This window comes from Ictidomys tridecemlineatus, chromosome 3 (genome assembly GCF_052094955.1).
Source record: "Ictidomys tridecemlineatus isolate mIctTri1 chromosome 3, mIctTri1.hap1, whole genome shotgun sequence".
NCBI classification, from domain to species: domain Eukaryota; kingdom Metazoa; phylum Chordata; class Mammalia; order Rodentia; family Sciuridae; genus Ictidomys; species Ictidomys tridecemlineatus.
This window is the reverse complement of record NC_135479.1, coordinates 64,193,694-64,220,708: the sequence shown is the minus strand read 5'-3', so window position 1 is coordinate 64,220,708 and position 27,015 is coordinate 64,193,694.

Sequence of the window (27,015 nt, the reverse complement as noted above, 5' to 3'; positions counted from 1 at the left end):
TAGTTTAAAAATTAATAATGGAAGAGGCACTCAATAATTACCACTGGGCATGATCTTGAATGCCCCCCCAAAGGCCCATGTGTTGAAGGCTTGATCCCCAACCCTTGCTGCTATCAAGAGGTGATAGAACCATTAGGAGGTGGGTCGAATTTTAGGAAGTTAGATCACCGGGCCGTGTCCTTTAAAGGGATAATGGAAGCCTAGTCTCCTCCCGGCTGCCATGAGGCAAACAGGCTTCCTCCACCACATGTTCCCACCATGATGTACTGTGCCAGCACAGGCCCAAAGCAATGGAGACAAGTGACCAGGACTAAAACCTCCGAAACCATGAGCCAAGATGAAACTTTCCTCCTTTTAAGTAGATTTTTCTCAGGTATTTTGTCACCGTAACAGAAAGTCAACCAACACAATCATCTATTTGGAGATGAAAACCAATCCACCTGGCCTGATCTCATACTCTAACAACTGCTAATTTCAGCAGTGTACAGAAGCATTCAGCTTATGTGTGTGTGTGTGTGAGAATTGATCCCTTGCAAAGGCTGAGGGAAAGTGGATAAATAAGGAGTGGACTTAATATAAAGGAGAGGGAGAGGTCATTGATGGATCAAGCCTGAGCACGTGGCAAGGACAAGGGTTGGAGGACACAGGGAGAGAGGTCACTGTGGAAGACCGGGATATCTCAGATGAACTCGGAAGCACAAGATAAGACCTTTGATGGAGAAGCTTGACTGAAACAGATGCCTCGTCTGGCTGCAGGCCAGTCTGGGTCTCATTTGCCTGTGCATCCTGGTATCTGGCGAGTTTCTGTCTTCACCTGTGAGGCTCAGTGTGGTGGTTCCAGAGTGGCCTTTTATGCTAGGATTTAGGGGTAAGATATTACCAGCCCAAAGCTGGCAGAAGGTGATCAGGATGAGGAGTAGGGCTGATTGCGGGACAAGACTGAGAACTGGAACCTCAGGGGGTCCCCTCTCTCTAGGGTGAGCAGAACCAAACCTAGGCTTTGCGCAGGATGCAGTTGCGGGCAGATGCCCTCTTCTGCTGGTCTATGCTGGTTGCTCTGGGAGAGATGGGGCCACCAAGTGATCGCCCAGATCCTTGTGGGGCTCCAGCATGGCTGGCCTCCTGTAATTCATTTTATGTAGTTATCCCTTGTCTGGGGCTTACTTTGTTTCATAACCCTTGAATCTGAGAGATCTTATAAAGCTTTTTATCTCATTGAAATCATCATGTAACAGTAAAGATAATCCACAACGAAAATTGATCATAATTCTGGACCTGGCGGCACGTACCCATCATCCCAGCAACTCAGGAGGCTGAGGCAGACGAATCGAAAGTTCAAGGCCAACCTGGGCACCTTAGAAAGACTCTCCCTCAAAACAGAAAAAAATACAATTGGGGGAGCAGCTCAGTGGTAGAACTCCCCTTGATTCAATTCCCAGTACCTCCCCCCCACAAAAAAAAATTGAACATAAATCCTAGTTTGATGTGTTTTTTTCTTCTTCTTTTGATTTGAAGCAAGGACTTTGTCCCTTCTATAGGTAATATTGGGTCTACTTTTTTGGATATTAACTCAGCCAGGAGGAGCTAATCAGCCCTGGCCCAACCAGTGGACTGTTACATACCAACCTCAAGTGGCCGTACTCAAAGGCCAGTGCGTGTTGAAATCTTCAGTGCCTCGCTGTACTACAGGGAGGACATTACAGCCTTGAAAAACAAAACCCCAGGCCCTCAGCATACGCAGAGCTCCTCCTCAGAAGAGGCAGCTGAGAAGATGAGTGGCAAGTTACTGCAGGAGATGGTGCACCCCTCTCTTAGCACAGGAAAGAGCGGCAGTCCTCCTAGGATGGAGTCTAGATATAATATGCCCACCATGGACAGAAGGCCTAGGGATTCTGCTTAGGACACCACATTATCATTATGATGATTATGATGATGATGATGATAGTGATCATCATGGTCATACTGGTCTTGGTAGTACTAGGGATCAAACCCAAGGGTGCTTTACCCCTGAGCTATACCTCCAGCTCTTTTTATTTTAAGACAGGATCTCACTGAATTGCCAAGAATGGCCCCAAACTTGTGCTCCTCCTACCTCAGCCTCCTGAATTGCTGGAATTGCAGGTGTGCACCACTGTGCCTGGTTAGCTCTTGGCGTTCTCCAGCTGTGGGTGGCTGCTGATTGTGGTCTTGCCTACTCCCATTTCCCTAACCAGTACCCTTCTGCTATATCTGGATGTTGAATGTCACCCAAAGGCTCCTGAGTTTAAAACTTGATGCTGGGGTTTCAGGGAATAGGACATGGATAACTCCTGAGGGGCATTATTCTGTCTACCACTGTAATGAATGAGCCTGGCGTGAAGGCAAATATTAAAATATCGACTCTCTAGCTGGGGAGAACTATGTTCCCCAAGGTATTTGGTTTTCTTGCTTTCCTTCTTCCTGACTCTCTGGATAACTGTGAATTCACAAGGATTTGAGGGTTCAGTTGACCTTAGAGTGTGTGGAGTGTTAACTTTTCATTGAACCATAGAGGAAACCAAAGCCTGAAGAAATTAACAGATATATCTCAACCAGGGCTTATGACTAGGCTATCACTGAGCTTTCTGCTTCTCTGCTTCCCAGTCATCAGATCCTTTAAAACACTAAATGAATCCTTTTTTTAATATTTATTTTTTAGTTTTCAGCAGACACAACATCTTTGTTGGTATGTGGTGCTGAGGATCGAACCCGGGCCGCACGCATGCCAGGCCAGCGTGCTGCCGCTTGAGCCACATCCCCAGCCCAAAATGAGTCCTTAACACAGAGACACACTCCAAGGCAGAATTTTGCCTCTCCTTGGTCTGGGTGCAAAGCAAACACCAGGTGTGGCTTTGATAACTGCCTTTGTCTCCCAGGTAGGATTGTAAATCATTTGGAAGGTGTGCTCGTCAAAAATCATCATCACTGAAACATAACACACGAGATGAGTTACTTATAAAGCAGAAAGGTTCATTTTTAGTTCATGGTTTTAGAGGTTCCCATCCATGATCCATGGGCTGACTCCTTGAGGCTTCTGCAGGGCGGCCAGGGTCACTGAATGCCAATGGCAGGAGCATGAGATGAAGCGACCGCTCCCATCATGACCAGGAATCCCGAGGAAGGGGCTAGTGATGCTGTTCCTTGTGGGACTGGGTGATGAGATTAAGGTGAGGCTCTCGAGATAGGAAAATTTTCTCGGATATGGGCGAGTCCGACATAACCACCAATGGTCCCTTATAAGAGGAGGCAGGAAGGTCAGAGTCTTGGGAAGAGACCCAAGGACAGAGGTAGAGGTTGGAGTGATACAGCCACGAGGTCAAGAAGTGGCAGGCTTCTAGAAGCTGGACAGATAAGGCATACATTCTCCCCTGGAGCCTCTGGAGAGGAAGGCAGGCCAGCAGACAGCTTGATTGCAGTCAATGAGACCTATTTGGGGTTTCTCCTTCCAGAGTTGTTGTAACACAAATCTGTATAGTTTCAAGCCAATTTGTGATAATTAGCTGTAGCAGCAGAGACTAATGTACTCGCCATGCAATTCCCGGACAGGGCCTAGGGCTCCGCGGGACCTCCCAGCTCCTTGCTGGCTGATTTTGTTCAATTGACTGTGAGATTAAATGGGAGATAGACATGTTGTGTAGGTAAACTGGATGGCGGGGCAGAGCTTTCGTCTTTTTTCATCTTCCCAGAGTGATGCCACAGTATAGTTGTCCATTTCCATTGGACGCAATCTATTTAGCTGATTTTTTTTTCTACTTATTCTGCTTTTCGGACATGAACTGGTATAATGATAAAGTCACTTCGGAAAACATTACTTAATTGATGACTAAGAAAGTTGAACCTTCGGGAAGTCTGGTTAAGTTTTCTGTGCTCACAGAGCTAATAACCCAAAGCTTTGTCACAAGCCGTTTCATGTTTTAAGCACTGTAGTCCCTTTTGTCTCAGAAAGAATAGCATTTAAAGAGTCCCCCCCACCGCCTTATTATTACTTGACATAGGGAAGTTGAACCCTTTCTGAGACATTCTTTATGACAATGTATCCATTTCTGCAATGATGAAAATATTTTGTAACTTTGTTGTCTATATGTGGCTATTAAGCAGTTGGAATGTGGCCAGAAGATTCGATAATTGAACTTTGGGTTTCATCTAATTTTGGCTAAATTCGTAAATAAAGAGATGCATATGGCTAGCGGCCACTGTCTTGGACTGGATGGCCATGCCATCCCACAGATACTGGTGAGACTGTGCCCAAGGACGCAGCATCTGGCAGGCAGTCCTCCCCCCTTCTAATTCCAATCTTCCCTGCTTGTTGATAAATGTTCCCTCCTCCTGGTTTATTAAATACATTCCTATTAAATACATTTAGTAGGCATTCCTTATCCTCTGGAAAAGCAGGAAGCTATTGCCACACTAGACCTAAAAATCTCAAGAGGGGGCTGGGGTGGTGGCTCAGCAGTAGAGCGCTCGCCTAGCACGTGGGAGGCCCTGGGTTCGATCCTCAGCACCCCATAAAAATAAATAAATAAACAAATAAAAGTATTGTGTCCAACGACAACTAAAAGATAAATATTAAAAAAAAAAAAAACAAGAGGGCCCTGATAGTAGCCGTGGGGGGCCCTGAAGCAGAGAAAAGCAGGCACAGCCAAAACCAGACCTGACCAGAAGGACCCACAGATCATTCCTGACTTCTTTCCTCCTACCCTGCAGGATGCTGGTGCCCCAGAGCCTGAACAGCACAAGGTGCCGAGAAGAAGAGGGTACAAATGAGGCAGACACAGGAACCCGCCTGCTGGGTCACACACAGCTCTTGTCACAGCAAGTCGGCATCATTTCTGCGTTGAAGCCTAAGGGCAGTCAGCTGTGGGGGTTCAATGGGATCCGCTCTGACCCTGTGTGTTACCAAAGACCCCTGCTTAGCTTTAGAAATAATGACCATGCTCCGGCACCATTCAGCATCTCTGGGAAGGCAAGGCCACTTAATCGATGCCTTATCAATCTGCTCTGTCAGTCACTACTCTTAATTCTCCCTCCCCCATCCCTCCCCCACCCCTCCCCCACTCCTCCCCACCCCCTCCCCCTCTCCCTCTCCCTCATTTCCCTCTGGGTTCTCATTAATGTTTTCCTGCTAAATGGTCTGTGGAGCAGCCAGGACATCTCATTCTGCCACAGTTAACCCAGATTATTTGGAATTCTATGACATTCCCTCATTTTGTTGTTGTTGTTGTTGTCTTTAGAGATACATTCAGTCTAGTTTTAACTTAAAATGTATTTTCTTGATTTGAAAAGAGCTCTATTAGATTTGTATTGAAAATATTGACTTAGTTAAAATAATTACTTGTTAGTTTGTAAGTCAGTATTGAATTCTAGTCAATATTTAACTATGATTACTTATAGTTAAAACAATTATCTGCTATATTTCTACTATTTTCTCACTTTTTTTCCTGGTAAGTGCTTTAATGTTGTTAGATTTAGCCCTTTTTTTTTTTTTTTTTTTTTTGCTATGTTGTTTGATCATCCTAAACACTATTTTGCTCTAGTGTTCCCTGTCTTTGAATTTCTTTCACTGGAGTTCTATGTTCTTTTATTTTCCTATGAAAGGCAACTCTTTTTATTTAGAATGGAAATCATGCATATATGTTTAAATATTTTCATATAAAAGAAATGTCTTTTTTTAAAAAAAATCAAACTACCTTAAATGACAAACTGCTATGTTTTTAATGGTCAGGAAATGTATATTTTCTTCTTAAAGAAAATGTTACATTGGTACCAGCAACATAATTTACTAGGAAATACATATTCAATAAATGCAGTAAATTAAATTGATTTAATAAATAAATTTTAAATGAGTTTATTAAATACATTCCTATTAAATACGTTTAGTAGGCAACATGGTTTTAAAAAAAAATCAGATCCTATTTATACATGAAACATCTAGTTTCTCCTATATGAAGAAATACAACAGAATTTTCCCTGAAAATGGACAGCTTTACATTAGGTTTTCCTTACCCCAGACAGACAGGAGCTCAGGTTTCAGGATAGAATCTTCCATCAAATGCTTCAGCAGAAAGTGCCTTTAAACCATTTGCAGGTGAGTGTCCAACATTTGGTTGCTATTCAGCCCAAGCTCCCTTTATTTCACCCAAGAACGTGAAGAGGTGAAGCACTGGCTAGACTGATCAGGTGGGGAGGGGGTCATTGCACTAGTGGAGACTAGAGCTGGTTGAGCATGAATCCACAGGAGCTCACGTCCTGTGGCCCACCTCTAGGAGCTGTATGTCCACTGTCAGAAGGTCCACAGATGACCCATTTCTGAAATTTAATTAGTCTGGGAGCAGACCAGAGGGTACCTACAGAGGCAATCAGCTTCAAAATGTCTTAGGTCCTTTCCAACTCAATTTGCTTATTTAGTGAGAAGCCTAAAATATCCATCCAGGGATGAATGTTATCAAAGAGCTCTTGCTCGGCTGTGGTCCAAAAGGCAAGCATACAGAATGTCTCTCAGTCCATCACAGAATAATATGGAAAAGCAGTCACATAGAAAGAATGGTTACACTTCTAATTTAAAGAAGGCAGAAAAGGTAAAAAATGCAAAGAGGTAAAATTTACAAATGGCATAATTCAAATTATATAATGACCAATAAATCTCCTTCACTCCTTGACTTAGATATAATCCCTCACCCCCAAACAGCCACTACTAGTTTTGCATGTATCCTCCCAGAGATGTGTCTATGAATGTATTTATTTGTGTGTGCAAGCACACATATGTCAACATATTTACATATTCACATGCACACAGACACATATATACTGTGATACCTTGAATTCATGATAATTATGTGATAATTGTGTTTGGTTTTCTCATCCCATTTCCTGGTACACAGCTCCTAAAACTCTTAGAATCTCCAAAGTGTCCCTTTTTATGCTAATAAGATAACCAATGACTGAGGGTCCCTGGACAGCCTCAGAATGGGGACTTATTCCCAAAAGAACCAATTGAGTGGCATCCACACTTTACCAACACTTATTTTCTCTTGACTTTTTTTATAATTGCCATCCTAACAGTGAGCCTCACATTGCCATTAAACATGATTGTGTAGCCTGGATGTCCTGGCCACAGGTAGACATTTTAAAATGAAGCACAGAAAAATAGATCTCATATATTTATTTGTTCCAATCAGAGCTGAGGCTGATGCAGAAAACATTCATGGCATCCTTCTGGTCCTGGTGCACTTTCATGGAAGGTAAAACAGTCTTCATGCCACCCCTTACATGCCTTTGTTCATATCCAGCCTCTGTCTTTTCATGCTCAAAGCTCTGGTCCCATTGTCGGCATGCTTCCAACACAATCCTTTTATTCTATTGACAATTCCCACCCCAGAGGTTTGTGACACATGCTATTGCTCAATTTTCTTTCTCATCTTGGATATCAGCCACTAGCAAGTCCTCACTGTCTTGAAATCTCACCAGTGAATTTAAATGAATATTTCCCATTTCACTCTTAAATATTTTTATCACCTTTATTGGTGTGTGTGTGTGTGTGTGTGTGTGTGTGTGTGTGTGTGTGTGTGTGTACCAGGGATTGAACCCAGGGGCACTTATGACTGAGCCAAATACCCAGCCCTTTTTATTTTTTATTTTGAGGCAGGGTCTCACGAAGTTGCTTAGGGCCTGGATAGTTGCTGAGGCTGGACTTGAACTTTCAATCCTCTTCAGCCTCCAGAACCACTGGGATTACAGGCCTATTATGGTACCCCATTTATCGCTGCTTTTCTAAAGAATGTTTTCAATACATTGACCAGAAACCAAAATCTTATCATCATTATAACATAAAATTAAAAGATTCATTTGCCAGAAGCACTGATTCTTTACTAATAAGAGTAAATGCCAGATACGTAACTAAAAGCAGGATCAACCTTAGCATCTCTGCCTTCATTTTCTATCTGTCTCCTTTAGTACCTTAAACCTTGAATCAGATTCTTGCTAAAGTCTGCACATAGTCATGGTGAATCATGGAGTGTTCATCCCAAAATGGGTAATACAAAGTTTATTGACCCTAAATTTATCTAACCTATATCCTCCCCCTTCTAGTCTGAGGACACCAAGATAAGAGTAACTAAAATATTTTCAAGATTTTCAAGGACATTACACTGCCAACTTTAACAATGTCCTGTTCCCCCGTAGGGGCACCTAGAAGTCTTCAGTCATGTCCTCCATCTTCCAGGAGCAGATGGACCCATAATGAGACTGCCCTCTTAAGCAGAAGCAATCGTCTCCTAGGAACCAAAGTGCCCCCTTCCAGGACCACAGGTCCGAGAGATAAATATCCTGAGCCGTAAATGAAGATTTAATCTGTATTTTCTCTTGAAGCAATAAGAACTTCTCTGGAGGCAACTCATAGAATCAGAACTGAGATCATGATCAAACAGACTACAGTTTGACCAAGAGTGCTTGGGCATCCCTCTTGCCCCTTTCCTGAGTCTTCTATTTGAAGCTGAAGCTCATGCCAGTACCCCAAAGACAAGACTGAGATGTGGCCATATCAATTAAAGTTCCTTTGGTGCTTTTCACCATTACTTTTTGTTTGATTTGGGGGGGTGAGTGGCCAGACCTGATTTATTGAGACCCCTGGAGTCAGATCTCTTGACTCAGGACTCTGGTAACATTATTTCCCAGTGTGTTTCTGTTCTCACCATGAAAATGGGAACAAGTGGCATTATGACCCTTTGCACTCCACAGAAATTCCAGAGAAGTTTTTGGTTGGCAAAAAAAAAAAATAGGTTTATTCAAATCCAGCTCTGAGTAAGATAGAGATTTCTCTGTCTGAAACTCCATCTTCAGAACTCAGGGGTGCAGAAAGCCATTATAAGCCAAGAGAAGTCACAGTGGGATAAAAGGCAGGAAATATACAAATACAGATTAGCTAGGTTTTGTTCATTAAAAACATATCAGTCTCAAGTTCTCTGGTGCCAGTTAGGGCCAAGTCCTTGGTCCCCATTCTCAGTATGAGGAAGAACAGGATTCAGAAAAGCTGTTTTCAGGAAATTGCTTTTCATTTCAGAGAGGGTCTGTTTCAACCACACCATAAACCTCAGGAGACAAGTGTGTCTATCTCTCACTTCATGAACTCATTGGATTTCTGCCCATACCTTTAATTAGTAGAAATGAAAAACATTTTTATCATTATATCATTTATTCAATAAAATTGTTTCCTTTACGTCAAGTTTATGTCAAATATGTTGTAAAGCCCTGATGCAAAGATTAAATATCTCCAAGAATATAACAGTCTGGAAACAAAATGTTCTTTACATGCATTCATAAATATGCCTTAGACTGATGTATTGCATGACAGGTTGATGCAGACGAAGAAGGGTTCTCCTAATATGGCACATAATATGGATGTTACAAGCAGCTTAGAATGGCCAAATAAAATTTCTTTCTTAAATTCTTAAACTTAATAAAACTACTTCAGAAATTTAGCTAAGCAAAAAAGTCATAAGTGTCCTAATCGATGAATAAAATTTGGGGTTTTGGCAATGAAATTATTGGAGTAATGAAGAAGAGGCTGTGCCGTAGTGACCTGGCTCAGAACCTTTAAAGCACATTGGGTCAGTGGGAAAGAAAGATATTCAAAAGAAAGTTCTCCACCAGTACTTACCTGTCTGATTGAAATCTCATGAACTCCGCATGTGTAAGATCCTGAGTTTCATTCCTAGCACCAATTAAATAAATAAATTTGTAACTATTTGAATCTAATGCCCCACAATAATGCCCCCTCATGTACCATAAATTCTTTAAAAATTGTTTTAGTTGTAGGTGGACATAATACCTTTATTTTATTTATTTCATTTTATGTGGTTCTGAGAATCCAACCAAGTGCCTCACACATGCTGGGCTAGCACTCTACCTGTAAACCACAACCACGACCCTACAACAAATTCTTGACCATCGAAAGCCCAAGGCAGAAACTATCCTACGTGCTCCAAGAGATGGAGGTCACCTGGAAATTCCCAAGAGCTCAAATTATCAGGCTACATTATGAGGTTTCTCTGCTTAATTAATTAGACATTGTTCAGGTATGGATGACATTAAAAAAAGGAAATGTCATTGTCCAATGGATAAAGACTCACCTTAGAGATCTGAGCTATTGTCCTAACTTCCAAAGATAAGATACAAGAGTTTAGCAAAGTCCCCCAAATATAAACCTTGATTCGGAAATAAGGATAACAATCTTTCAATGAATGAATCTCATCTGAAGTCTCTAGATATCCTAGAATGTTACTTGATAACAATCTAATGAATTTATAATACCTGGTAATCCCAAAGAATAAGATTCCCTAGGATTTGAGGAATCTTATATTGTTTAATGTAGTTTATGGAGCTGTTCTTTGGTCTTATGTGGTTTAATTAAACCCACAGATCGTCAATTTTCTTCTTGGGAAACGGAGGTCAGAACACCTCTACAAAGGTTACTGTAGAAACAAGTGCTACTCTCAGGAGAGTCTCTAGCCTAAAGTAAAAGCTACAAGGACCTGTTCCTTCGTCACATATATTTTAGAACATCATAGGATAAAATTGGAAAAGTAAGATTGGCATGTTGTTGAGATCCTATTTGTAGGAAGCAATTTATCCTTGATTACATCTTATGAAATTTCTACCATGTAGGCACTTTTTGGTTGATGATCGTTTCTTCATAAATGGATTGAATTCAGTCCTCCTTGGGGACTCTATCCTTTTCATAGGCTTATAAAAATACTCACGCTAATGCATCTAGGAAGAATGAAACCCAATTCATTTTGCTGAGTTATTCTTGAGCCCTTGACCCTGCTTCTTGAACAAGCTGAAGCCTGCAGGCCTCCTGGTCCTCAACAGACGCCATTCTCCAACAGGAGGCCATTAACGGCCAGTTGTGGGGCCACGGCCCAGCTGCATCTTCCATTTCTGCTCATAGGAGAAGGCTTCATGAAGCAGTTGGGCCACAGCAGAGACAGGATTATAGATAATTTTAGACAGGATCACATCAAATATCATATCAAAGTATTTTGTGCCTCCAAGTAAGCGTTTAGTGAACAATGAAAATCAGAATCACTACCGTCAAAATGCTTCAACCATTATGTGATTATGAAAAATGTAATCTGGGTTGTCTATCTTTAGAAAAAATTAAAACCAGGTGTATGTATTTGTTTTCTTTTTTAAAAGTTTTTTTTTTGTAGTTGTAGATGGACAGAATGTCTTTATTTTATTTGTTTATTTTTATATGCAGTGCTGAGGATCGAACCCAGTGCCTCACACATGCTAGGCAAGTGCTCTGCCACTGAGCCACAACCCCAGCCCAAGGACTATCTATTTGTATTTGAAAAAAAAAAAAACTAAACTAAAGCCCTGTTGAACATGCAGTGAGAATGCTGGGTGATCAGACCCCACTGGATGAAGTCTTCTCCATCTTCCCATGTTATGAGGCATCCCTCCCTGTTCTTCATGGCTCAGATTTATAAGTGCAATGGTGCCAACAGGAACAACGAATATATATGTGCATGCATAGAGACCACTGGGTTGCAATCACAAAATAAGTAGTTTTCTTGAGTGACTGGGATCCTCTGTGAAGTTTCCTTGGATGGCTTTCCTAGCCATCTCTCCTCTCGTCATCGGAGGAATGGCTCCCCTTTCAAGCGTCTGACGTGAGCAGCCCCCAGGAGGTACACTTCAGCTGAGAGCCTGGGACAGAAAAGAGTCCTGGAGTGCTACGGACAGGTTTGCAAACTGGATCCTGTTACTCGGGTAAAGGATCAAGAAGATCACAGTGAATCTTAAGTGGAATAGGGAAAACATGTTTTGTTTTGTTTTTTAATTCATTGGAAGCAAAAATGGGGTTGGAATATTTCCATGGACTCAAAATCACCATCTAATCCACATACCATATTACAAAATGCCATGTGTATTAACCAACATTCTCTCTAAATGTCCAGGGATGAAGTTAGTGCTCATTCCAGTTTCACTCTTTGAACATTTTCTGAAAACAAAACAAACAACCATTTAGAGGCAGGGACCCTTTCCAGTGGTTCTATCTGCCTGCAAAGTATTTCTCCTGATCTCTTCCTTCCCCGGCCCTCCCCAATACATCAAGCTTGGTTGTCTTTGGCAGTAGCATGTGCTCTTCTTTCATTTTTATTAAAAAGCCTGGAAGTGCCAGGGGAAAGCAAAGGTTCCATCCCTGTCTCATCCATACTTGGAGCTACCTGTGGAAATTTGTAGAGATCCCGTCGTGTTCCTGTCTAGGACATGCAGGAGTGTTTCCAACAATGGCTGCCATAGTCTTTTCTTCACTTTATAAGAATAATTAAGTGCTGTCTTAGACCCTCCCAAGAGCCACGTGGGGGGGGGCTCTTCAAGGTCTGTTGGTCGCTGTAGAAGATGTTGTAGAGACCAAATCCAGGGCAAACAATGGATAACAGTCTGGGTTCTCTTCATGATCTTATTTTTTATTCTTACCCATAGGCAGGTGTTCTTACCAGTTTTCTCAGTGGGAAAGAAACAAACGCTAAATACTTGGTCAGTGTTTATAGTAAATCCTATGGGTAGAGATGAGAGAACATTCTGCCCATTCTTCAGTAGTTTCTCCTTCTTTAATAAAGTCGGCAATTAAAGAAATGAACCTTCAATCCTGTCATTCTGAGCATAAGCTCTTCCATAACCTCCATATCTACAGGAAAAGAAAATGGTGCTCAACGTTAAAGAGCCTAGACATTGTTCTGTGTCAAAGGCTGGAAAACAGTATTCACAGCATCCCAGAATTTAAGGATCAGGAGCACACGTGCGGTGGATTTCACCATCTGGCTTTAAAAACATAATTCCAGGGGGAAAAATATGTATTTGTTTCCCAAACATGAGTGGTGCTAAAAATAATTGTTCTGAAATTATATTCGAGACAATTTCTTTAAGATAGTGTGTACATTGTTTAAAACTAAATAGGAAAACTATCTCTGCAAAATTGTTTCTAGGAAATATTTGCTACAAAAAATCATCACCGCACCCACAGTGTCCCTATCTGAAGATGACATATATTGAAGCCGAGAAGGAAAATCAGGGGAAACACCAGGGTTTTTACTTGGAACAGGAAAACACAAATCTGGCAGCCCACACCCCTGGAGAGGCTTAAATATGAAATGAAATCTGTAGATGTCAGCAATGCGAAGGTGAGTAGGACAGGAGAAAACAACCTGGCTAAGATTCTCATTTTCTATAAAAGAAGAATATGGATGATCATTAAATCATCAAGACTATCAGAAAAGTACATCGAATTATATGTACTAAAACTAGATATAATAAAATGCTAAAATAATCAATAGATTACATAATCCTCATATCATTAAGAATGTGTGACCCCAATGAGAAAGGATTTGGGGTATCTGTTTTTTCAGTGCTAACGCCTATGTGTGTGGCGTTATTTTGAATATCAAATGTTCCAAATAAATACTCATGGGAAATTAAAATAGAGCATTAGAAAAGAAAATAGAAATAAAACTATCCATAAGTGAAAAAAATATATGAAAAAATTAAAAATGAAAAATCATGTTAAAAAATAAATTTAATTGGGGCTGGGGTTGTGGCTCAGTGGCAGAGCACTTGCCTCACACATATGAGGCACTGGGTTTAATCCTCAGCACCATATAAAAAAATAATAAAATAAATAAATCAACAAAATAAAGATATTTTTGAAAAAATAAAAAACATAAACTTAATGCTTAATGTTAACACAAAAACTTGGAATAGGTTAAAAGACATTATAATCAGATACTTTAAAACAGGGAAATCATCCGTTCATACATAATAAGAAATATATGGATACTGATAAAGTGGAGTTATATAAAAATTAATGAAGACAAAACAATGTTCATAGTAAACAACTTATAATTTAAGGTGAAAATCACTCAGAGGACAATAGAAACACCTTCCTGCATTTTATGGATTAAAGTACTAACCTACAATGAACATAAATCATCATGAACCTTGTGCTAGTGAAAGCATAGTTTTTTTTAAATATTTATTTTTTAGTTGTATTTGCACACAATACCTTTGTTTTATTCATTGATTTTTATGTGGTGCTGAGGATCAAACCTCACATGTGCTAGGTGAGCAGCTCTATGGCTGAGCCACACCCCCAGCCCCGAGCATAGGAGCATAGTTTTTAATACATGAAGAAAATCCAATATATTTATGAAGGAAAATTAACAAATCTACATTTGTTTGGGGAGATTTTTGAACCATGCTGATCTCAGAAGCACCAAATAAGGTATGCACAAAATATGGAGAATACAAAGAATTTAAATATAAGGAATATTTAAATATGAAGAATCTCACTTTGCTTTGCACTACTGTAATGGAACACCTGAAACTAGGTAATTTATAAAGAACAGTATTCTTCCACAGTTCAGGAGTATGGAAAGTCCAAAATCATGGGGCTGGTTTCTGTGGGGGCCTTCCTACAGTGTCCCTCCACAGCACAAGAACAGGAGAGAGGAAACCCACTGCCCTTTATAGAGACATTTACTAATCCCTGAGGGCAGAGCTCTTGTGACCTAAACACCTCCTCAAAGGTCGCAGGAATTAAGATTTCAACATATGAATTTGGTGGAACACACTCAGACGGTGGCCACAGTTCACCAGATTGATTTTAATATACGTTTGAAATTTTACTAGAAAAGAAATAGTACATTATTTTTATAAAATGAAACTATCCCCAAAAATAATTATTATTTAAATCCAGAAAAAAATTAGCTATCCTAGATTCACTATCCTAGATTCAACAATAATCAGAGGAATGGCAATATTATGGCACATTAGGAGATCTTACACTTTTGCTTAACAAGAAAATTCTTGGGCAAAAGGTAAAGTATTGAGTTGAAAGCAGGACACATGAACACATTTACAATACCACGGAAGCTGTGCTAAAAGAAAAAAAGTATGTTTTAGGTGCATTTTTTAGAATGATAAGAAATTTAGATTTTAATAAATTAATATCACCTGAAGAGGCTTTTGTGGGCGAACAAAAAGCAAACCTACCTGTTTTTTTTTTTTTATAAAAGTAGAAGGGGGACATTAATAATAATTGATTGAAATAGAAAATGAAAATAGATCAAAGAAAAGGAAAATGGTTGGCTATAATAAACATATTGTGGATAATGGGAAAAGTCTGAACAAGAATAAACAAAAACAACGTATGTTTAATTTATGTTAAAAGAAAGCTCACTTTCCAGATTCTAAAGTGAATTAAGATAAGAAAATTCTGTTCAAAAATATAGAAGTTTGCTAAGAAACAAAGACAATTAGGAAAAGTTTTAATTAGTGCAGTGAAGACAGTAATTTGACCTCAACCAATTGTTGAGGATCTTAAAATGTAGTCTAATGTTTTTTTTTTCCTAAAGTCAGTAGATCTTCGTGGCAATCAACTGAATTTGACCAAACTTTAGCAAAGAGGTTATACCCGTGCTATACCCTATGTTCTGCTGTAAAGAGAAATAAGAGGGGCCACAGACAACCAATGTAGAAATCTAAAGACAAAAGTGTCAAAAACAATAAAGGGGGACTGTGAATCACAATACAATCTAATTTATGTGTGATCTGCAGGAATGTGAAATAGTATAGCCATTATGGAGAGCAATTAGAGGTTCCTCGAAAAACTAAAAATAGAATTACCATAGGATCCAGCTATCCCACTACTCCCTATATATGCAAAGGAAATGAAATCAGTATATTGAAAGAGATACCTGTATTTCCATATTCACTGCATCATTATCCACAATAGCCAAGATAGAGAATCGACCTGGATACTGAAGGGGAGGGGGAAATTTTCCCTCTATTTTCTGATTTGTCAAGACCCATAGAATATACAACACAAAGAGTGGATCCAAATGCCAATTATGGAGTCATTCCAATATATCCCAACTGTTCCACCTCCTATACTACCATTTCCCTTAATGCCAATACTCCTAAGCTAGTCCCAGTTACCAACATTTCTCCTTGAAAAACTGCAATTGCCATCTCACTCACCTCCCTGCTTCTACTGTTCCACTCTGACCATCCGCTCTTCCTTCTGCAAGTGGCACTGTTGTTTAAATCTGCCTATTTCACTTCCTCTCTTAAAATTCATGCAAAGAGTTTTATTATTGCCAAAAAGAACTAGATGTCCGGAGAGGTCCCTCCGATATAGATTGTCCAGCATGGAGTGGGGGCAGGGGATTGATATACAAGAGTAGCAGGACAGGCAGGAAAAACCTGAGAAGCCAGAAATGATAAGAAAGTGTGAATCCAGAAATTGACTCTGGGCCTTGGGGTTCATGGGACCAAAGGCAGGTTGTGTGTGTGTGTGTGTGTATGTGTGTGTGTGTGTGTGTGTGTGTGTGTGTAGTTAAATTACACATAGCATAAAATTTACCATTTTAACCATTTTTAAGTGTGTGGTTCAGTGGCGTTAAGTACATTCACATTCACATTGTCACGTAGCTGTTACTACAATCTATCGCCAGGACTTTTCCCTGAAACTCTGTACCTACTAAACACTCACTCCCAGCCTCTCCTCTAGAGAGCTACCTCAAAAAGGGAGGTTTGCGGGAGACAGCATGAGTGACAGGCACCAGGAAGCAGCGTGGGACAGGTGGGCTGAAGCTGGGCAGGCACACACTCCTGGACACCCCAGACTCCATAATGCTCCTTCCACCCTGTTCCACCTCCCATGCTACCATTTCCCTTAATGCCAATCTTCCTAAGACTTCCTTGCACACTCCCTACCTCTGAGTTTTCCCCTCTCACGTCCAGCAAATGCTTCCCAAGGACCCTTGAATTCAAAAGGACAAATTAGAACAGAGACAGCAGACTTAGGGCAGAAATAACTTTTTCCAGGGAGAAGTTGTATCCAGGAGAGCCTCTTAGGTGAGCTCTCCAAGCAGGAGAAAGAGGACCAAGGATCGCATCCGTAGAAGTGGAAACAGAGGATCTCAAAGAGGGCTTTGTGGAATATCCCACTGAGGATATACCCTGTCAAGATGTCACCTTGAGAACCTGAGGTCCCCAGAAATTACTATTCAAGGCTAAAGAGCCAGGGACAGGAGCGTGGAGGTCTGCCGTGTTGTTTACAGAGTGCTTCCAGATGTCTTATCCAGTGATCTTCACAACATCTCAGTTTTGCAGGCCAGGAGCTCCCTCAGTAGAGGAGTCAGAAACTTCAGGATTTTTAACAACTTCTTCAAGTCAGGACCAAGAAATTGTGGTCTCTAACTCTGACCAATATCCCTACCATTCATTTCAACAGCTCATAGGCAACTGCCAGTTGAATTTTATCCCACACTTCTCTGCAAAATTTTAATAAGAACTGTTGGTCACCGCAGCCCTTAATGAATATTTGCATGAGGAATCCTCTAATGAAGAAAAGTGCACAATTTCTGATGGTCAAGGATGGGCATGTCCATTCTAGGGACAGATTGGGATATTGTTTCACCAGAGCCCTCCATGGGGGCCTCAACCCAGAGATGCCTGAGAAGGGAAAGTGGCTGATAGTGACCAGGTGCTGAGGGCTTGTTCTACCCCGGCGTCCTCAACAATTTTCCATGTTTTTATTGATGCAATAAAATTATACACAGTCGTGAAATTCATGGTTGCCTATTCACATATACACACGATACAGTATAATTGGGACAGCACGATTCCCCAGTACTTCCATTTTCTTTCCCCTCTTCCTTCTCCTGGGTCCCTTTCCTCAATTCATCTCCATTCCATTTCCATGGGACCCCCATTCTTTTCTTTTTCTTTTTCCTTTCCGGCTTCCACCTATGAAAGAAAACATACCACAACCTTGACTTGCTGAATTCGGCTTATTTCGCCTAACAGTGTTCTCAAGTTTCATTCTTTTTCCCGCAAGTGACATAATTTCATTCTGTTTCATGGCTTAATAAAACTCCATTGTGTATCTATATCACATTACTTTATCCGTTCATCCATTGACAGAGGTGTCCTCGACTTTTAATAAGCTGTATATGCCGGGTTCTGCAGAAAAACAGAAGAGATATAATCATATAGATAACAGGTACAAATGATATACAAGATGGGAATGCAGAAATAGATATAAATAGATATAGCCATGCTTCACTTAATGACAGGGATATGTTCTAAGAGCTGTCATTGGGACATTTCGTGTGAACATCCCAGATTACACTTACACAAACGAATATGGCTGCAATGGCACTGGCTGATATGATCTTTTGGGACCGTTGTCATGTATGTGGTTCATTCTCGATCAAAACACAATTTATGTGGTGCATGACTATCTGTGAAAGAAAATCAGCTCTGTGATTCTGAAGGCTGAGAAATTCTGTAATGGATGTTTTTCATGCTAGCAGCTGGGTCCAAGTTGAATGCACTGGAACGAGGCAGGCCAGTAAGTGGGAGTCCCAAAGTCCGAAGGGGTAGAGCCTGGAATTCTGATGTTTTAGGGCAGCAGAAGAGTGTCACAGTACCAGAAGAGAGAAAAAAATTGCCTTTCTGCTCCTTTTCTCCTTATTAGTTTGTGTAAGTATAACCTATGATGTTCCCACAAAATTTCCCAATGACAGTTCTTAGAACATATCCCTGTCATTAGGTGAAGCATGACTATATCTATTTTCTTTCCTTTTTTTTTTTTTGTTCCAAGCCCCCAACAGACTGGATGGTACCTACCAATGTTAAGGGTGGATCTTCCTCTCAGCTCATTGATGCACATGCCCATCTGTTCCAGATGCATCAGAAGTAATGATTTACTAGTTCTCTGGAGAGTAAATGAACCATCGGGTAAACCAACCTCTGGTTCCTGCATCATGATGTGAGGGGTTTTACCCTGGCACCCTGACCACATCCAGATGAATGGGTTGAGAAGGATGGAAAGCAGCCCTGGTGCCCCTGTCCACCTCCTGCTGGGCTCAAGCTGTTCCCCGAGACCAATGGTCTTCTCACCTCTTCTGAAATTCTCATCTTTGGGGTCTCTGTGTTCCAATAATTGATTTAGAAAAGTGAGGGAAAGGAGAAAGAAGTGAAGAACAAGAGTCCATCTCTTTTATGGGTCGGGTTTGAAATCCCCTTATGAGATTGATTGATTGATGTTGTTTTTCAAATATTGCTAAGTAGATGTGACACCGGATGCATTTGCATGACAGAAAGAAAATTCTCACCCCATGCAAAATAATGAAAGAAGCACCTGATACAAAAGAAATCAACCCACAATCTCACCACCTGGACTCTGCAGCTGAGCATGTCAGACTTTAAAGTATCTGAGAACTGTGAAAATAGGACCAGACAAGCACCAGGAAGCCTCCCTAGGGATCACGAAGACACCACTGAGGAGCACCCACCTATTTTCTCACCAGCAGTAACCCTCTTATAACTGGTCACTTTAATCAAGTAGGATTTATGCCTTTCCTGGGTCGTTACTCAATTGACCCTCACAATGACCCTGAAAGATGGACGTGGTGTTGCTTCTCTATTACAAATGGGAACCTGGGACCACAACCACGATCCAGCACGGAAACTCCGCCACACACAATTCACGACAGCCAAGACCCGGAGCCAGCCTAGATGTCCATCAACGGAAGAACGGACAGAGAAAATGTGGTATGACACATTGGAGTTTTTACTCAGCCATCAAGAAGAACACAATTATGTCATTTGCATGAAAACAGAGAGAACTGGAAAACATCGTGTTGAGTGAAATAAGTCAGACTCCAGAAAGTCAAGGGTCATATATTTTCTCTCATATGTGAATGTTAAAAAAAAAAAAAAAAAGAGTTGTGGGGACGGGGGCGGGGGGGGGAAGTTTCATGAAAATAAAAGTTCAGTAGAGTAGGTTGTGGGAGGGGGGAGGGAAGGGAAAGGGGAGGTGCAGGGCAATTGAAATCGAATAAATTAGGTTATGTGCATAAATATATGCACAACAAATCCCGCTGTTATGTATGATTATAACACAGGAATTAAAAAATATTTAAAAGAGAAAAAAGCAACACCAGGACCGTCCCATTCTTGAACGACTGAACCATGCTGTGAAAAACACCTCCGACAGCCAGAAAGAGTCAAATGTGTTGAAGAACTTCCAAGACCCCCCGAGGTACACTTTACAGGGGGTTCCACACACATTCTCTGAGTTGTGACCTCTGCCTGTGGGAACATGTGAGGCTCTGAATGGGAAAGGGCTCACCACAGGCCACCACCAGTAGAGACTCCCCTGGATGGGCACAGGAGAGACTAGAAAGGTTATTGCATCTCCTTTATACGGGGACACATACCCTGCGGCCAGGAGGGGCTGGCTCAGCACCTGATGTCACTTATCTCAACTTACATAAAGTCTTTACCATTCCTTGTCTCTGAACTGAATGTTTGGAAGCAATGTAAACCCTCAAATTTCTTGGGGGCCTGGGTTCCTGATTTTGCTCATGCAGGTGGCAAGGACAAATATATGGGACAAGATTTGGGGACATTAGTGAGGATCAGGTCAGTAGGGCAGAGAGTGACAGGGCTCAGACCTGGAGGTTGGTCTGATGGTCAGAAGAGCTCAGTTCTGAGAGACACAAGGTCATTAGACATTCGGTATTAGGAATTTATAAAAAATATGGTTCCTGTAATTGTTCCTGTAAATATAGTGCTATTCTGTCATTGTGAACAGAAGGTTCTCAAGGTGCACATAACACACACACACACACACACACACACACACACACACACACACACACCCAGTTCTCAGAAGTCTCTTGTTCCTGCATCCTCTATTAAGAATCATCTGCCCACTGAAGCCTATCTCCTAAAAACCAACCGCACTCTCACTGGGAACGTACAGACTCTCCCATCCTGAGAACTCCCTAGTTCCAATTTACGTGAGGTCACACCTGCAAGGATGAGGACCAGAAATGATGATGGCAGCAAAAAAAAAACCAGACACAGATCACTTTAATCAACACAGAAAATGATCCTTATGTCTTCTTCAGTTCTGCCGCATGACCACTCTCACTGCGTAAAATGAGATGTACACAGTCCACATGGCAGAAGACGCTGTTTTCTGAAACCAGGGGCCAACCGAGGTACCCACCTAAGTGGGACCCACATTAACTTCCTACACACCTTCCCTTGAAAACTCATATAAAAGACTCTCCTTCGAGGCGAGGGGAAGATGGTCTTTGAAGGTGAGAGCCTGACATCTTCCAAACTGCCGGCTTGGTAATAATGCTCCCTCTTTCTCCACTACTCTGGGGCCTGGGTTCCTGATTTTCTCATGAAGGTGGCAAGAATAAATATGGGGGCTGGGGATGCGGCTCAAGTGGTAGCACGCTCGCCTGGCATGCGTGCGGCCCGGGTTCGATCCTCAGCACCACATACAAGCAAAGATGTTGTGTCCGCGGAAAACTAAAAAAAAAAAAAAATGACTATTAAAAAGTTCTCTCTCTCTCCCTCTCTCTTTAAAAAAAAAAAAAAAAAAAAAAAAAAAAGAATAAATATGGGACAATGCACTGACTCCACCAGGTGGCAGTGGAAGAGAACCTTGCAGAGTTGCAGTTCTTTGGGGCCATCACAAAGCTGCCTTACTCTGAACTCTTTAGTTACACACATGGAATCCTGGAGAAGGTTCATGGGTAGCATTATCAGGTTAGAATGATAGATACCAGTCCATTCAGACGTGGTGGTTGTATGGAGACTCCAGGGATCACTAATTCACTAAGCTCCATGATATTTCCCCTTAGGCCTCTCTGAGAAAGAATTTGAGCACAGATTCCTAGGATGTTTCCTAGTTTTCATTTATATAGTTACACTTGTCCCTCAGTATCTGAGACGGATTGGCTTCAGAACCCTTAGGATACCAAAAAAAAATGTGCTTATCAAAAATCACACAGGAGCACACGCACACAGAGACTTGGACGGGCACTTGCACAGACACACTTAGGGATGTACACAGTCACACACACATAGACACACAGCTGCATAGACACACACATAGAAAATACATAAGTCTCCTGGGTTTGGGGTACTTTAATACATAAGTACAATACAGAAACACAAAGACAAACAAACATATATCCACACCCACAGAGACATGCAAACGTAGATCCATATAGAGACACATACAGTCCTCCCTCAATATTTGGGGAGGATCAGCTCCAGGACCCTCCCCCTACAGAGAAGAAAATCCTCATATGCTCAAGTCCTTTGCATAACATGGTGTAGTGTTTTCATATAACCTACACTCCTATATACTTAACATCTTCCTTTCACAAACATTTCTCTGTAGCATGTGACGCTGTTTGAGAGTATTTTACCCACAGCAGAACATTTGCTTTCAAAATTAAGATTCAATCTTCCCAAACACTCCACTGCTCTTATCAAATGAGTTGATGCAATATTCTAAATCCATCGTTGTCATTTCAACAATGGCAAGAGGAGACTCCATCTCAAGAAACCACTTTCTTGGCTCATCCATAAGAAGCAACTCCTTATCCATTAAACTTTTATCTCATATGAGACGGCAGCAATTCAGTCACAACTTCAAGCTTCACTTCTAGCTCAGTTCTCCTCTAGATCTGTTACTTCTGCAGTTCCTTTTCCCTCTGAAATTTTGAACCCCTCAAATTCATCCAGGAGGGTTGAAATCAGCTTCTTCCAAACTCCTGCTAATATTGATATTTTTACTTCCTCTCATGAAACACGGATGTTCTTAACAGCATCTGGATGGTGAATCCTTTCCAGAAGGTTTTCAGTTTACTTTGCCCAGATCCATCCTAGGAATACCTGTGGCAGTTAGAGCCTTATAAAATGTATTAAGACTTGAAAGTCAAAATTACTTCTTGATCCATGGACCACAGAAAGGACGCTCTGTTAGCAACCACAAAAACAGCATTAATCTCATTGCCCATCTCCATCAGATCCCTTGGGTGACCAGGTGTGTCATCAATGAGCAGTTATATTTTGGAAGGAATCTTTTTTTCTGAGCAGTGGTTCTCACCTGTCAGCTTGACAGACTCAGTAAACCATGCTGCACACATATGTGCTCTCACCCAGGCTTTGTGGTTCATTCCCAGAGCACAGGCAGAGTGGCAAGCAAGCATTCCCTTGGGGCCCAGGATGGTCACAGTGGTAAGGGAGCATTGGCTTCAACTCAGGTCACCAGCAGCATCAGCCCCTACCGAGGAGTCAGCCTGTCCTTTGAAGCCAGGCGTTGACTTCTCCCTGGCTGTGAAGACCTGGGTGGCATCTTCTTCTAACCTGAGGCTGTTCCATCTACTTTGGAAATCTGTTGTTTGGAGCCATGGCCACGGGCTGTCTGAGCTGAATCTCCTGCCTAACTGGCTGCAGCTTCTCCATCAGCACCTGGCACTTCTCCTGGGACTTTATGTGACGGAGGAACCCCAGGACCCCACCTCTGCCCACTCCCAGCTTCATGGAATTGAAAAGGGCCACAGATCAGGCCTTGGAGTGCTGTTGTGGGCTTGATCTTCTACCCAGACCTCTCACACTCTCTCCATAGTAGCAATAGGTTGTTCTAATTCCTTATTTATGGGGTCATTTAAGGACAGCAAAGGAATTCACTCAGAGAGAAGGTGAATGGCCCCCTCCTCTCAGAGAAGAGATGAGTGACATGCCTAGATTTGAGCTCTCTGATTATACTAATATGATTTGGGTGGTGGTGGGATCATAAGCAGGTGAACCGTCGTTAGATTTTTTTTTTCTCTCATTTGAAAAATATTGACATTTTCAACTTCCATGGTGACCAAGTCCCATGGCGACCACTCTAGAGTTGGAGGTCACAATGTTCTTTGGTCATATAGCGTAGCCATCAATCACTTGTGGACACATCAGGTGGGTGGTAGTTTAATGAATAATGTGTCTCATCTCTTCTAAACATATATTGAATGTTCTGCTCATCTTTAGCCCAAGAAGCAAGTTCAACGTAATTTATCATGTTTTCCAACATGTTTTTATTTACTAAGAGTCTCTCCCTCTTGCCCCATTTTCGTTTACCTATCTCAAAACCACATGTATGGTGATTTGTCACAGAGCAATAGAAAACTAGTACACATATCTAGTCCACCCTATCCCTACTCCAGTCCTGGGTCTACCCAGTTCATGAATCTTCGATAATAAGTGATAACCCAGCACATGCCTAGGAAGACATGGTACAGGGACCTTCCTCTAGAAGGCTAAATAAATAAGGATAATAGTGGCTCTTGATATCAGTTAAGCACCACCTAAATGCCCCTTACCATATGAAGGGCTTTACAATTGTGACTCTATCAATTGTTCACAATAGCCCCTGGGAAAATGTAGCCAGAAGAGAATCTGCCAGCCTTCTAGTTTGACTTATTTAGGCAGTGGAAATCTCGGACCTGGAAGTAAAGCTCCATATTGCTGCTGTGATCTGGATAGATTGAGACCAGGACCTTTTTACAACTGAACCACATCCCAAATATTTTTATTTTTTATTTTCAGACAGTCTTGCTAAGCTGCCCAGGGTATCCTAGAACTTACAATCCTCCTGCCTCAGTCTCCCAAGTCACTGGGATTACAGGTGTGCAACACCACACCCAGCTAGATCATGCTTTTTGTACAGAATGAAATCAAGACTCAGGAATGTATATAGCTGCCCTGGTGCTGGATAGCTAAAATGGACATCACCTGTTGTGTGTATAATGAGAAGATGAGTATAAAAAATGTCCATGGAAATATCACTTGAGTTTGTAAGATTGATATGTAAGATTTCACAAATATCCTGTCATTACTCCAAATTGGAAGAATTTTTAATATACTGTAACTTGGGGACAGCACATTTATAAGCATAAACCAAATACAACATAACAACCGGGAACTGTGATTAGAATTACTGTGTTCTTAGATTACTCCTACAAGCTACTGGAGGGAAATTTTTTAGTTTTTTCTTTGCTCAAATTCTTTATCGACGTATTGAATTTTAGTAGCAAAAATTACTTAGCTCACATGTTTAATGTAAGTTATGGAATTACCTTCTAAACATCCTGTGCTCATTACTAAACTCTTATATAAGATATTGGATTTTCCTCTTTTCCTTCTTTAAAGTATCCCATTATTTTTTAGAACATTCATGAAAGTATATGACAACCACTTAGAGCTCAAGAGACAGGCAGGCCCACCTCTCAGCCTATAGGGGGTTCCTGAATGTTGTTCCCAAAGCCTCTGACATAGACCAGGAGAGAGCAAGTGTCCATCGCATGACCAAAGCCCACCCCTTCCCCAGGCCACTTCTGATTTATGAATGCACCAGTCTCCCAGAGTGAGGCCACAGGACAGGGTCACAGGAGAAATCCCAGCCTGTCAGTCACCTCTTACTATTAATCTACTGCAGAGCCCCCAGAGCAATGTGAAAGTCCTCACACAGGCAATCTCTTGCTTGATCTCTTAGGGCTGCAAAATGGATTGGCCATCGCTAACTCACACCCCTCCCTTTAAGGCACAGGAATTCAAGCTAAACTTCAGGGAAGATGCTTCCAGGCCATTTTCTGGGCTGCTTGGAGCTCCCCAAGAAGCTTACCCCAAACCCATTAAACAAGCACATTTTTAGGTACGCAGGAGTCGTCCCCCCAGCCAACGTAGACAAATGTCAAGTCAAGTCCTATGTGAGGATGGAGAGAATTCCGCGCAAGGCCTTGATGCCTTAAGGAACAGACAGGGCTGTGGTCAGGCAGGTTTGTGGGGGGCCACCATGGCTAATGGAGAACAAGCCTGAGGTCATGGGTCCAGCCCCACAGTCTGGTCTGTCTGCTACTACTTCTGTGACCTGTGACTGAATCTTTCTGGGCCCCAATTTCCTCACCTGCAAAGTGGAGATGAGATCATTATTTTAGAGTTGTTATTAATGTATGCACATTTTATTATTTTAGGTACTTAGCGCCTCCTAAGTGTTCACAAATAAAGACGCTGCCATATCTTGGGAACTAACTGGAGAGTTGGGTACAATACTCTTCCTGGTCTCGTTTTTATAGCAAAATGTTCCATCACTGTTTTATGAAATATTCTCAGGTCACAACATTTATTAATAGTTTAATCTGCTTAAGGCGGTAGTCACTTTTTTTTTTTTTTTTTCCCCTCCTGCTCTACTTGATCTTAGTTATAATTGCTGGGACATTTCCCAGTGCGCCCCCTTGTGGCACACTCAGGAACCTTCCCGTCCATTCTCCTTGAACCTCCAGGGACCAGGGTGGTGCTGAGCTGGCAGGATGCAGAATTCACCCCCAGTGGGACTGACCCACGCATACATCAACCCGTGTATGTAGGCAGATGTCAGGAAGAGAGAAAGAAGGATGGGGCAGCTCCAGGGCAGCAATCACCAGATCATTTCATTCCCCACCTGGAGGAGGATCAAAGCCACTTGAAGGCATCAATGCTCCAACAAGGATGTGAGAGAGTATGTGTATCTTTAGGGTTTAAATTTTTTATTTTACTTTCCAGGACTCCACAGGATATTATGAAACTGTTCACACACAAACCAGCACCCACCTCTACCGCAGTCTGGCTGGGCACAATTCAGGAGCCACTTGTCAAGCAGAAACAAACTTTATTTTTAGAACACACACTGCTGCACCACAGGAGCTCTTCAGGAATTCCCTCAGAGCCCAACTGCCACCACCAGCTTCCCAGGAGTCTCTCAACCCCCCTCCTCCTCTCTTGAGGCTGATTGGATGGGTCATGTGGGCAGAGCCAAAAAAAGTTCCCCAATGAGCAGCTCCGTGGTCTAAAAGGGTGGGGAAACAGCCCAATGAGCAACACCGCAGAGGAGCCAATCGGCTGGCAGCTGAAACTTTGCTGGGGCCATGGTGAGCCAATCAGCTGGAAGTTTGCTGGGGCTGCTGTGAGCCAATCAGCTGGAAGTTTGCTGGGGGCCCTTTGGCTGTGGCTCTCAACACACCTCCCCAACTCATCTCCCATCTATCTATCCTTTCAACCCAATCTCAGCTCCTTGCTCCACCCTAGCCA